Source organism: Eleginops maclovinus, chromosome 7 (genome assembly GCF_036324505.1).
Source record: "Eleginops maclovinus isolate JMC-PN-2008 ecotype Puerto Natales chromosome 7, JC_Emac_rtc_rv5, whole genome shotgun sequence".
Classification (NCBI taxonomy): Eukaryota; Metazoa; Chordata; class Actinopteri; order Perciformes; family Eleginopidae; genus Eleginops; species Eleginops maclovinus.
The window spans coordinates 20,273,397-20,285,760 of NC_086355.1; positions in this window are offsets into that span (position 1 = coordinate 20,273,397).

Here is a 12,364-nt window from a genome sequence, read left to right on the forward strand (position 1 = left end):
CACTATACATTTCATCATTGCACTCCTATCATTTGACACAGGTACTTTTTTACAAGACAGGGAACAGTACCTTTAATAAATGGTTAATTGACAGTAAATTAAACTCAAGTTAAAAGTTTTTAATTTGCACAATTGAATTTCTTAATGTTACTGAATATGGTAATGTTCTCTTTCCCTTAACTTTATAGTTACAGTGTTTTGTGTTTCTGTAATATGACATCATGATGTATTATAGCTGACGAGAGACAATACCAAGCTTTAAGACATCATTTGTTAAACATCTAGAACCCGATGGACCAGAAACTAAAAATGAGCTATTGACTGACTATTTGATACTTTATAATGATAAGATATGCTAATGGAAGTATTAATTGGGCTATAAGGCTATAATTATCATTAGTTGCAACATTTTAGCCGATTGATGTCTAAATGATTTACTAATCGATTATTATTCATAATATGTAATGTAATCAAGTGTCCATCTTTTTATGTAATTTGTATATAGCCTTTAAAAACTATTCAATGTTTATTATTAACATACTTAAATTAGGATATTAAATGTTTTAGTGTTTGCACTATAATTGTTTAAATAAGTAAACACTTTTTTAATCATTGCTAACAGGAATGTAAAACTGATGTTTAATTAACTTTACATATTGAATTAACCATTTAAGAATGTAAAAATGTTACCTATCAGCATCGTGTTTTTATCGCTTATATCAATAAATAAAATATGTTTTAATTTTTTCCTGGAGATGCAATTGGGCACATCTTGCGACTTTATATTTTAAAAGGGGTCATGATCACAATTAGGTAAAAGCATAACAAGGCGCTCAAATAATTTTAAAACTAATTGGACACATGCACAAATTCTGTAAACAAAACTGTGGAAAATGAGCAACAGTATTGAGATTCCCTGTTTAAAAAAAGAATACAAGGGCATATTGCAGGACACCATAATGCGTGACTGCTCAAACAAAACCAATGGCCCGTATAATGTGCCACGCCACATGTTAGAGGAAGAGGCTACTTTGGTCTACACGTGCGATGGCAGGCAAGGACAGAAAGGGCACAACCTTTGGCATGACGCGCCACATTACAGTGTCACCGCCAGTCACGCTCCATCTCCTCTGGGCTTGTTAAAGCAAGACACAGTCTGTCAGGTGTCTCGTGAGTGCTAGACTGCGAATAAACCCCTGTGAATGTGAGCAGTATATGCCGTCTAATTAAACAGTTCATGAATTCATTTGTGTCATATTACGTGACATGGCTATGCCCTCTACTGCTAGAGCGATTTGCTGGTGGGCTTACCTGAGTGGAATGTATAAGGGCTTTGAATAACCGTTGTGGAATAATTAGCTCTGGTCAGGTAACTATTAATACACTGAACATTTTTCCTTAGTATAATTAATAAAAGTCAGCAGAAACAGTGATTTTCAGGCTGAACATGAAAGACTGCATGCCAGTTATTTAGGAAAGACAGTGAAAGTAATTCACACCATGGAATCAAATTAGCGTTAATGAGTGAAAGCCAATCAAAACACTGCTTCTGGGTGTTACATGCATTTAGCACCAACCTAATCCTTAACAAAGATATGAGCAGGGTTTTATTTCTACTTAATGAGGATGGGTCGATTGTTTTGGTACTGGATTTTATGGTTTTATGAATTAAAATTCACTTTCCTAATGATCAGAGGGGGCTTGCGCTGTCACAAAGAACAAGCAGTTATCCCTATTATGCAAAACACTTGGCAAAAGGTATCAGCCATATTAATCTTGTAGGATATGTGGTGTTAACATCAAATCCAGTTAAGATAAATATGGCTCATCTGTCTTTGCAATTTCACTATAGATTCAAGATGATCAACAAACAAACCCCATGTGTCATTAGTTGACCTTGGCAGCATGTAATATTCCTTGGGGTCATACAAAAAACAGGCCAAGTGAAAAACTAAGTTCAAAAAACATCTGCTGGGGGTTACATAGCTCATTTAGCACCAACCTCTACTGTCAGAAAACAAAGACATTTTGTTCAAATTATGTTACAGCTATCGAAAGGAACAAATGAATGAGAAAAGGTCATTTATTTGGTGCTGTACTTGATTCAAATGGTTTTATGAATTAATAATACCCATTATCCATAATTTAAAAACACTCCACCTGTTAGGAATACGCCAAACAAGTGTTTTGTGAGATGCCAATGTAAAGATTTAATCCAGTTGTCTCCACTGTTGTCAGAACCTTTATTCTAGGTTTAGCCTTGGGCTATAGTATTGACTGCAGTAGTACAAAGACCACTCTTATAGTGTGACAGTTCAAAATAACTAATTTTTCTCTGAACACTTCATCCCTTTTTCCAGCATGCACTGCACGAAAGGCATGGAGATGGTGTGAACAGGTCACTACTCAGACATCACACTTTTGAAAGCCTACCGACACAGAGTGATGAAGTGGCTGAAGCCATTAATCGACACTCTGCAGGTCTAATAAAGGCAATCCAAGGAGAAGTGCCCTAAGCACTTGCACTGGATTCTTTCTACTGGACAGCAGGATGCAATTCATTTGTTTGCTAACAGAAGTCTAATTGTATGGAAGTCTATGAGAAAATGACACTTTAGCTCCGTTAATTTATAACCTCAGTTAACATTTCCCTAATGTATAGTCTTAATTTCTACTTTAAACCATGCTGTAATTTGTATATTATGCTCCTATTCAGAGTTATATAGTTGATAATGCAATGTATGCTTTATGGTGTATCTACCTGATGAATGTAATGTCATTAACAAGGTGTATGTTTTTTGTTTTAGACGTTATTTCTGATTGCAAAGAAAAAGATGGCGCAGATCAAAACCAAGATGGGAAGGACAAAATATTAAACTCAAGTATTCAAAACAGTGATCCGCAAATCAATTGGTTTCATCAAGCTGACATTGTCCATCTCTATACTATCTCTATCAAGTAGTTAGCTTAGCCTAATGACTGCTAGGGAAGGCAATTAGCTAACCTGGTCAGTTTAAAAGGAGAAAAACATTTGCTCCTGGCTGTATCATAATGCTGTATTTAAGATACAAACATGACATCAATATTTTTACCAATGGGTGACTCCACACTCACTGTGTCCACTTCAGTCTGTGACAAGCAGTTAGCTTAGCTTAGCATAAAGACTGGAGGTAGGGGTTTAACATGAGAACAACTTTGTTTTTCTGGCTATAGCTTCATGCTTTATTTAGGGTGCAAATGGGAAATGTTATTGATACACTCACCAATCAGAGATTCCACGCCCACTGCGTCCACTTTCTCTATATAGTTTGTTACAAGCAGTTAGCATTGTTTAGCATAAAGACTGGAACCAGGGGTTCCATATGAGAACAAACATTTTCCGCAGCTTAGCTTCATGCTGTATGTGAGGTAGAAACATGAAATAGTATCAATATTCTCATCTTACTCTTTGTAATGATGTAAATAAGTCTATTTCTTGAAATGTCAACCTATTTATTTAAAGGTAAAATAACAAGCACATTGTATATGCCCTGGGGTGAAAAATGTCACTGTACCAAAGCAGCACATGGTGTGGGGATTTCAGTCATCTCCACAGGGGTGATATGTCAGCAGTGACCATTTCTGCACTCCAAATGTATCAGCCTGGCCCTGCATGAAGTCATAACTCATGCCGCTTCTTCATTACCTGGGATCCTGTGTGCCTGGAAAGGCTTTGTTCTACAGTGGAGGGTGTCCATTAATCCCACACCGCAATAATCTCCGCTATCTTAATGATGCCACCAAGAAAGACAGAGACAGAGGAGCAGGCGAAGACAATAGTTTTTCTTCGGTTAAAGCACGATGAACCTTAGGAAACACTTCATCTTGTTATCTCACTTACTGCTTCCAATCAAAGCGTTTGTAATGGAAGCCTGGGTCGTAGAAGCGGAACAGCATAGAATCAATTTGCAGTGCTTTACAGTATAAAGCTGTAGCTTAAATGTTTTTGTTGAAAAGCGCTTTTTTATTTTTTTCTGTCCTCAGGTAAGTCAATTACTCCCACTACCAGGGGACTTTCAAAAGGATTAATGATTATGTTGTTACAGTTCAATAAATTCCGGTTGTTTAAACCTAAATAAGGATACAGGCAGAGTAGCAAAGGTGTAAACTGTTTTTAGCCTTGCATACTTGAGTATGTAATCATAATTACCAGCAGAGTCATTAGTTGAATGGCTTTCATCAACTTATGTTGCATATAGATGTCTGGGAATATGTGTTGCTGGTCTGGTGAACTCCTGTGTTAAAAAGGTACAATGGTCACATGGTAGTATATGGATGTGCAAACAGAAAAAAGACTACTTTTTTCAGGAGAGGCTTAATTAATCACTGATATGATACCAAACTGAAATGAACACAGCATTATCGATTTAATTATGCAATACATGTGACTAAATCTCCTGGAAGTCTTCATTTTCCTTTTAGATGAGAATCAACCATTATACTATTAATCTGAGCGTCCTAAAACGTATGACACTGCCTTCTGTTATGTTTAGGATCATATTTAGATTCAAATGATAAGGTGTGTTTGATATAGGCTGCTTTCCGTAAAGTTACAGAAATGATATACACACCAAACTTGTGGCATGCATGTTAAACTACATATTGTAGGTTTCTTCCAAAGTTGTTTTAAATGGTTGACTAATGTCAAATTGGTTTGGATCAGTGGCTTGCCAAATCTTTAAGGTTTGTGGTTCAACTTTGGCAAGTTGGGGTCAAAACTAGTAATGGGAGCCCAAAGGAAACACTGGCTAAAGATTTGTTATCTCACTTTTTGTAGAAATGTCTCTTTAAATACCATTATCAGAACTCAAGTACAAAAAACAAGAGCACTAGTCAACAAAGGCAACCAAAATATGTATTGACAAAAAGTAGAACAAGCATACAAATATCCTGTCAGCTAAACAAAGTGTAGGATTAGGCAAAATCAATGTCTGGTGAACAAACAGGAAAAGGAGGTACTTGAATGCATTGGTCCTAAAACTGCTAGACCGCTAAGGAACATGGTATGAAGACAATCTGGCAGATAACTGGAGGATGTGGTACAGTTTATATTCTAGGGAGCTGATTAGGGAATGGGTAGCAGGTGAGTGGAGAGGATGAGCAGGTTTAGGAATTGTGATGATGGGAATGAAGGCCAAAGGGATTGGCTTGGTCTAAAAGGACAGCAGAGAACACAGAAAAACAAACTTGAACAGAAGGCGACATGACCCTAAACTGTAACCATACATTTAGCTATGTAAAGTTCAATTTACAGTACATGTGTCAGAAGGCAGATAAGGTGATACTAGTATTCAGGCACGAAAGGTTAAAATATTTCACAAGAAAGTGATTCATCAGTGTATGGCGCAATCTTTGAAAATATCCAGGAAAATTATCTCTACCCTGTAAAAAAAAGGAGAAAAAGTGATGATTTGAAAAACTAAGTGTATTGCCTCATGCTGAGTGTGTCATGATGTTAATAGACAAGTTGTCAGAGTGATCGGTGACATCGAGATGATTTTCTTTTTGCTGGAATATAATTTTTCAGACTGACTGATCCTGTTACCATGCCAACAGTGTTAAAAAGACTTATTCCCACTTCATCTCTCAAAGAGGAAAAGATAAGCTTTAACTTGGTTCAGCCTTTTTTCTCATTTTGAATTTAATTTCTGCAGCATGTCAATCACTTTCTTTTAGATAATTGGAATCTCTGGGAATGGATTTTCTGCTAAAACTGCAAACAAAAAAAGAAACTCTGGAAGAATTGTTTTTGATATTAAATCTGTTATTAATGTTTTGACGACTGATACAGGGAATGGGAAAAGCGGGGCACATCTTTGGAGGATAGCGTCTGTGGCAACTGCAGCAGTCATCAATTTATATCAGCTCTACCCAGTAATTTGTCAGCTATTTTGCATCCAAAATGAATAAGGTATGCGCAAATCATAAATGCCCTTACAAACAAAAGCTATGACCAGAAGCAGGGGAGCGTTATTTAAAAAATCTACTGGTTAATTGACAACTATAGTCAGACGTTACATGTCTAATGTGATGCTAACTGAACGCCAGCAAAACGCTATCTTATGGCTGATAAATCTACCAGTATAGTATGTATCCTGCAATATTTCAGGTTTTAAATCGTATTCCCTGTTTAGTGGTTTGTATCCTTCTTGTATTTAGTTCGTCATCATAGTGTCTGTTACAGCCAGCGACATAACAGGGCCTACAGTACCAACATGTTTAAAAAGTTTAAAGGGGAAAAGTTGAGCTTCTTCGCTACCTACAGGTTATGTGAATAGGTTGCCTTTGCTGGTGTCCTCCAAAGATGGATGACTTTACAGTTGAGGTCACATTCCCATTCCCTATTAAACATATTGGTTAAACATTAGTTTATTAGGTTAATATCAGGATTGGTAATTTTACGCTGGCTAAATTCTCCAAGTGGGGGCTGGTATATTACTTTTAAATCTTAAATATTTGATGGAAAAAATCTAATCCAAAGAATGGGATGAAAAACTATTGAGAACCTCTGTTTTTATTTCACTAATGGAGGCTTTTCAAGGTCTTATATTGTCTCCCTAAGACCATTTTAGAATTCAATGCTTCACATGTCTCCAATGTAAACCTCCCTCCCCCCCACGTCTCGCACAGCACGCCTCCTCTGTATGCCTTCCATTCTGCTGTACCACCAGGCCTTGACATCCTACAAAGTTAAACACAGAGAAAGGTCATGGAGGTATTGACAGAACCCTGCTTAGAACGGTGACATTTGAGCCCATGAGCGTGTGTTTTATTAAGTGTTCGATATCTCCCGGACGTAACACGGGGGGGGGGACATGTGGATGAGTGTTACATATCCATGGTAGTGGTGTCAGCTGATTTGCCAAAGGAGATGAACCTGCGACGGGACACGCACGGCTGACCTCAGGATTACCGGACAGAGATGAGGTTTGGTTGCTGGAGCCGTTGTGAACAGACTGTTGGCTTACAGAACAGCGTGTCATAAAGACAATCCCTTTCCCGAACTCTGTGGCAAGACAGTGACCTTTTGAGAACACCCCTACCAAATGCTTTGTGATGTTTGACAGTTATCTAACTCGGGTATCTTAATTTCAGATATGCATTAATTCCATTAAAAGTGCATTTGTTACTTTCATCAATCAATTTCTGTACCTTTCTAAGACACTATTCTTATGATTTTTACACATAGTTTTTGACCAGCATTGTAACGTTTTTGTCATTTTTATATGAATTAATTTACAATAATTTACAACACACAACACATAGTCCATTCAGAAAAAATTGTTAATGTACTTTTACAATCAGTAACATGGGCAAAAGGTATACTTCATTTTCTCTCGATTTTGCATTTGACACCATAACTCTTTGTAAACTTCTACAGTTAGGGGACCTGAACATTTCAGGATTGGAGCCATGTTTAAATGCCTCATGGTGTTTTCCATTTTTTCCCTCAGTCATAACCAAGTATTGTTTTCTGCACCATATCTCCTTAAATAAACATGATACAACAGGAGAAATTATGTCTACCACTATGTTTCAATGGCCAATGAGAACAGTGATACCACATACTGTATACAACTCCATACGTTTTTAAGGTGATTAGTTAATCGTAAATTAATTTCAAGGAGGAAGTCAAATTATCTAAGATCCTAGGCTAGACATTATGATATCATGTATCTAGCATGCATTTTGTGTATAGCTGCTGTACATATAACCTAGCAAACCACATGCGCTTTTGTTCCTGCTTGAGTAACATTTTGTTAAAACTAAATTCCCAGCTGTTTTAACCAATCATTTGGAGTATAAGTGCGACTAACATGGTAACAAAGTCAGAAAGTTATTAAAGGCGGACTTGTGCATTGCTGGTTTTGGCCTTTCCTTTTTGGATTTGTTAACCCTCACCTTACCCCCTAAGGAAAGAACGCAGGCCTTTATCCTCTACATGTTGCCTGGTTAAAACTGGCAGGTGGTTCATTTTAATAACCTAAAGCTAAATGTATATTTTTTATTGCATAATACCCTTAACAAGCTTAGTACACAGTCTAAAACCTCCATTTACATTACATTCTGGGTGATATCTAAGAAGCAATTTCTAAATACACAAAATGTCCTCTGACTTCATTGAATCATGACTTTATCATATAAAACCCTTTGACCATAGAAATACATGTTTAAATCATGCAATATAGATACAGTATACAGTAAACACCAGCTCTAGATATATGAACGTCAGCTAATTAAAAAAAAGGCCTTTATAATATATGATTTGTCTATTTGTGATGTAGTAAATAAACCTTTAAACATTGGTAGGGATAAATTAATGGCTAAAAGTTGGATGAATCGTAAGACAGAACTTTGGCTAAATAAACATATAGGGTCTAACACTGTATAGCCATAGCCCTTGAGTGCCGTCAAAGAAGGTGTGTGAAAATACTTTTCACAGTGAAAGTTAGTTCTCCCATCCCTCTGTTTCTGCTGCAAGAACAGATTATATTTAGTTTGAAAGGGTAAGAATTCCTTTGTTTAACCCTTGTATGGTGTTCGGGTCTGTGGGACCCGTTTTCATTTGTTATCAAGCAATAGTAAATGAGCCAAGGCCATTGACAAAAATAATTAATCGTATCATTTTTTAATTAATTATTTTGTCAATGGCCTTGGCTCATTTACTATGAACAACATATATCAGAACACATTTTTAATGACCACACGTTGTACACTCCCCCTACACATTTACATTACATACGGGGTTTCTTTTTTTAAAGAAAATATTATTGTCTTAAAAAAAAAAAGATGAACAAAATATTTTCCTGTTGTAAGCTTAAAAAAACATTACTGGCAGAAAAATGGTTTAGTTCATCTAACTGTAAAAGAAGATTCAACCTTGAAATAAAGGATACAAAGGCAAGAAAATGTGTCCATTATAGTTGAGAGTGGGCACATTTGGTGTACACTCTTCATTACTTTTTACAGTGGTAAATTGTAGTGTTGTCCAGTGTATTTCACTCTGTCCTCCTCCTCCTGTGTGTGTGTGTGTGTGTGTGTGTGTGTGTGTATGTGTGTGTGTGTGTGTGTGTGTGTGTGTGTGTGTGTGTGTGTGTGTGTGTGTGTGTGTGTGGGTGTGTGTGTGTGTCTGTCTGTCTGTCTGTCTGTCTGTCTGTCTGTCTGTCTGTCTGTCTGTCTGTCTGTCTGTCTGTCTGTGTCTGTGTGCCCCAGCAAAATTCAAGCACCGACATCTGTCTGTTCTCACAATCCCGCACATTTTACCCTCTGTGTTGTGGGAACCAATGTTTATTTTTTCATATTCTATCCCAGTCTCAAATTGGATGACAGGAAACAATACATACTGTACTGTATAGCTTTGCCAGTTTGGTTCCTTATCACAACTGATCAAGATGTCCAAAAGATGTAATGCTTAGAGGGCCTTGCAATTGATTTTGGAAGAAATAGAAGATTCTGATGATGATGTAGAGGAAGAGGTTACATCATTTGAGGATCATAGTACTGAAAAGGTTGGGTCCAACTTTGGAGAAGAGGATGAGATTTAGCATCAGCTAGTTCCAAAACGACTTGCACCCGTCAGACAGAAGTAAGTGTGTAATGTTGCTGCAGTACATGTCTGACACGTAAAGTGTGTTGACCCAAGATGGACAGAAAAACACAAATGCATGCATCAAGTGCAATGAACATATGCAACCCATACCCAGTAAAAACTCTGCCCCTCATGTGTTGTGTAGCCTGGTACGAAAGGCAATGTGTTCAATGGGACTGATGTGTGGTCTTGACTGACTGATTGCTGTATGTGGTCAGCTTGTGCTGTGTAAACTGGGGTGAATGGGTTGAATTTCAGATGAAATTGAAATAAATAAAAAATCAATTGTTGTGTAAAACCTTGCTTCATTTGTAAATTGGTTGCATTATTCCACTTATATCTTGATTATAATATATTTTCTTTTTTCATTATATTTTATGAAAAAACCAACAGAAAACGAGTTGCACTTTAATTCATTAATGTGTTCTAACAAAGATAATGGGCAAATATTAACCATACATGCTGTTTATATTGCTTGTCATTTGGATGAAGTAAACATCTGTTGAGTATTTTAACATAAAATAGTTTGATTGTGTTGAATTAAAAACCCCAAAGTGCAGCGGATATGAAAATATGAATACCACACAAGGGTTAATTCATCTACTCCTTCTTTACTGTTCATTTTGTGTTAATCATTTGCACAGAAGGTTATGCATAACCTGAAATTAAGAATATCAATTTCAATTACCACTGCCTTTGTACCATCAAATGAATGAAACAGCGAGACCATTTCTTTTTCCACACATCAAAACCTTGATATTAAATGTTTTACATTTTACAAAGAATAGGGGAAGCCTCTGAATGTTATACTGATCTATAACCCCACTGACTTTTTTTTGTCATAATGAATTCCTTGTTTCACACTCTCTTCATCACTAATAATGGTCTCTTGTGTTATTTTCTTAATTTACAAGCTTGGAATACATTGAGTTTGATCTGCAGGGGCTCAAAAAGAATATTACATTTCATGTATTTAGTGCTGCAGGCATCTGCATTAAAGCCACCACAGAGCACAGTGGGCTAGAGCAGTGATTTAATGGGAAAATCTCTAAACCAAGGGGCATCAGAGAGGATTTGGTATTTCACAAATGCCAAAAATGAACAGCTGCTACAAGTACTGTAGGCTTTAACAACAGCTATGTTGAAAAAAACAAAACACAACCTTACTGGGAAATGTACGAGTTATCAGTAGAGATGACTACTGTCATTGATTACAAATGTGGTGGAAACCTACCTAATGCCACACTGTTGTGTGATTTGTTTATCACTGAAAAGACAAGGTTTCAAGGTTTTATTTGGGGAGAGCAGCATCATGGATTCCAGGAAGAAGCAAAAAACTGATTATAATGCAATTAAAGAAAGCAGTTGGCAAATAATTGTCAAATAAATATGGTCCCTGGAATTGAAAATTGTTTAGCTTGATACGATTAAATGAACAATTCTTAAAGGCAATTGTAAACAAACACAACACATATCTGGAAATCTGGAGACTAGCAAACAGAAGATGCACGGGTTAACCAAAGCAACAAAGGATAAGAGCTGTGTCCAGACTTGTAAAGATAAGGAAATAAAAGCAATGTCTCCCCCCTCCCTAGGAAAAAATGTAAAAGCTAACGGCATTAGCCATTAGGGAAACCTGGCTGCACCAGGATCTACCTGAGGACAATGTTGTCGTCAATGGCTTCCGGACTGTTTGGGTCGAGACTTGCTGTTCTACTCAGCAACAGCTAATCTATTCCTGGTCTCATAAAGTATATGTTACCCCCCCCCCCCCCAAACAAACATAATCTTTACCTGTTGTAAACTTTAAAAACATTACTGGCAGAAATATGGTTTAGTTCATCTAACTGCAAAAAAAGATTCAACTTCGAAATAGAGGATACAAAGGCAACAAAATGTGTCCATTATAGTTGAGAGTGGGCACATTGGGTGTACACTCTTCATTATTTTTTACGGTGGTAAAATAATGTCTTTGACTGTGAAAATAATGACTGCCTTCATTGAGTTTAAGCCAAGGTCACTTTTGAGGAAACATGAGTCGTTTTAAGTGTTGAACAATCGACCAGTGCTGTTGTTTTCCTGCTGGGGATAGTCTTCCCTATAAAAAAGGCCTTGCACCACCTCCGTTGTTTTTATCAGACTCGTCTTTCTCCCTATCTCCGTCCTTTGACTCGAGAGAAGAATCCTTTCCAACGCAGCTGGTGTAAGGAGATAATATGTTATCATCACTCACATCCTCAGCATCAGTCTCTGCTGGGTAATCTACTACGAGAGCCAAAACATTGGGAAAGCCTTGTAACGTAAATCTGCCCGATGGCCATCTATCCGCTTTAAAACATGGAAAATGTGATTTGTGTTGAACTATATCTTGATTGTGAATCTTTAGTTTTTTTTCAACATATCTGCCAAATGTACAGTGTAAGGGCTTTTTTGTGGGATTAAAAAATATGGACAAGGCATATGTACCGCAGTTAACAGATAAAAGACTGAGAGGCTTACGACTCACCTATACAGTAGATTCTCAGGCTGTTCTCATATGATCTTCGTGGCTTTAACCACTAAAATGAGTAAGGCAATGTAGGAGGTCAAGGTGGATGGGTGGATTGAACAAAAAAAACGATACCTTCTCCCCTGTGTGAGCAGCAGTATCTCGGTGTGTAGAGACATGGCTTGGGAATCAGAGGATCGCCTGTTTAAGTCCCCAAGTATCTATTTTGACTGTTAATTTAAGAAGAC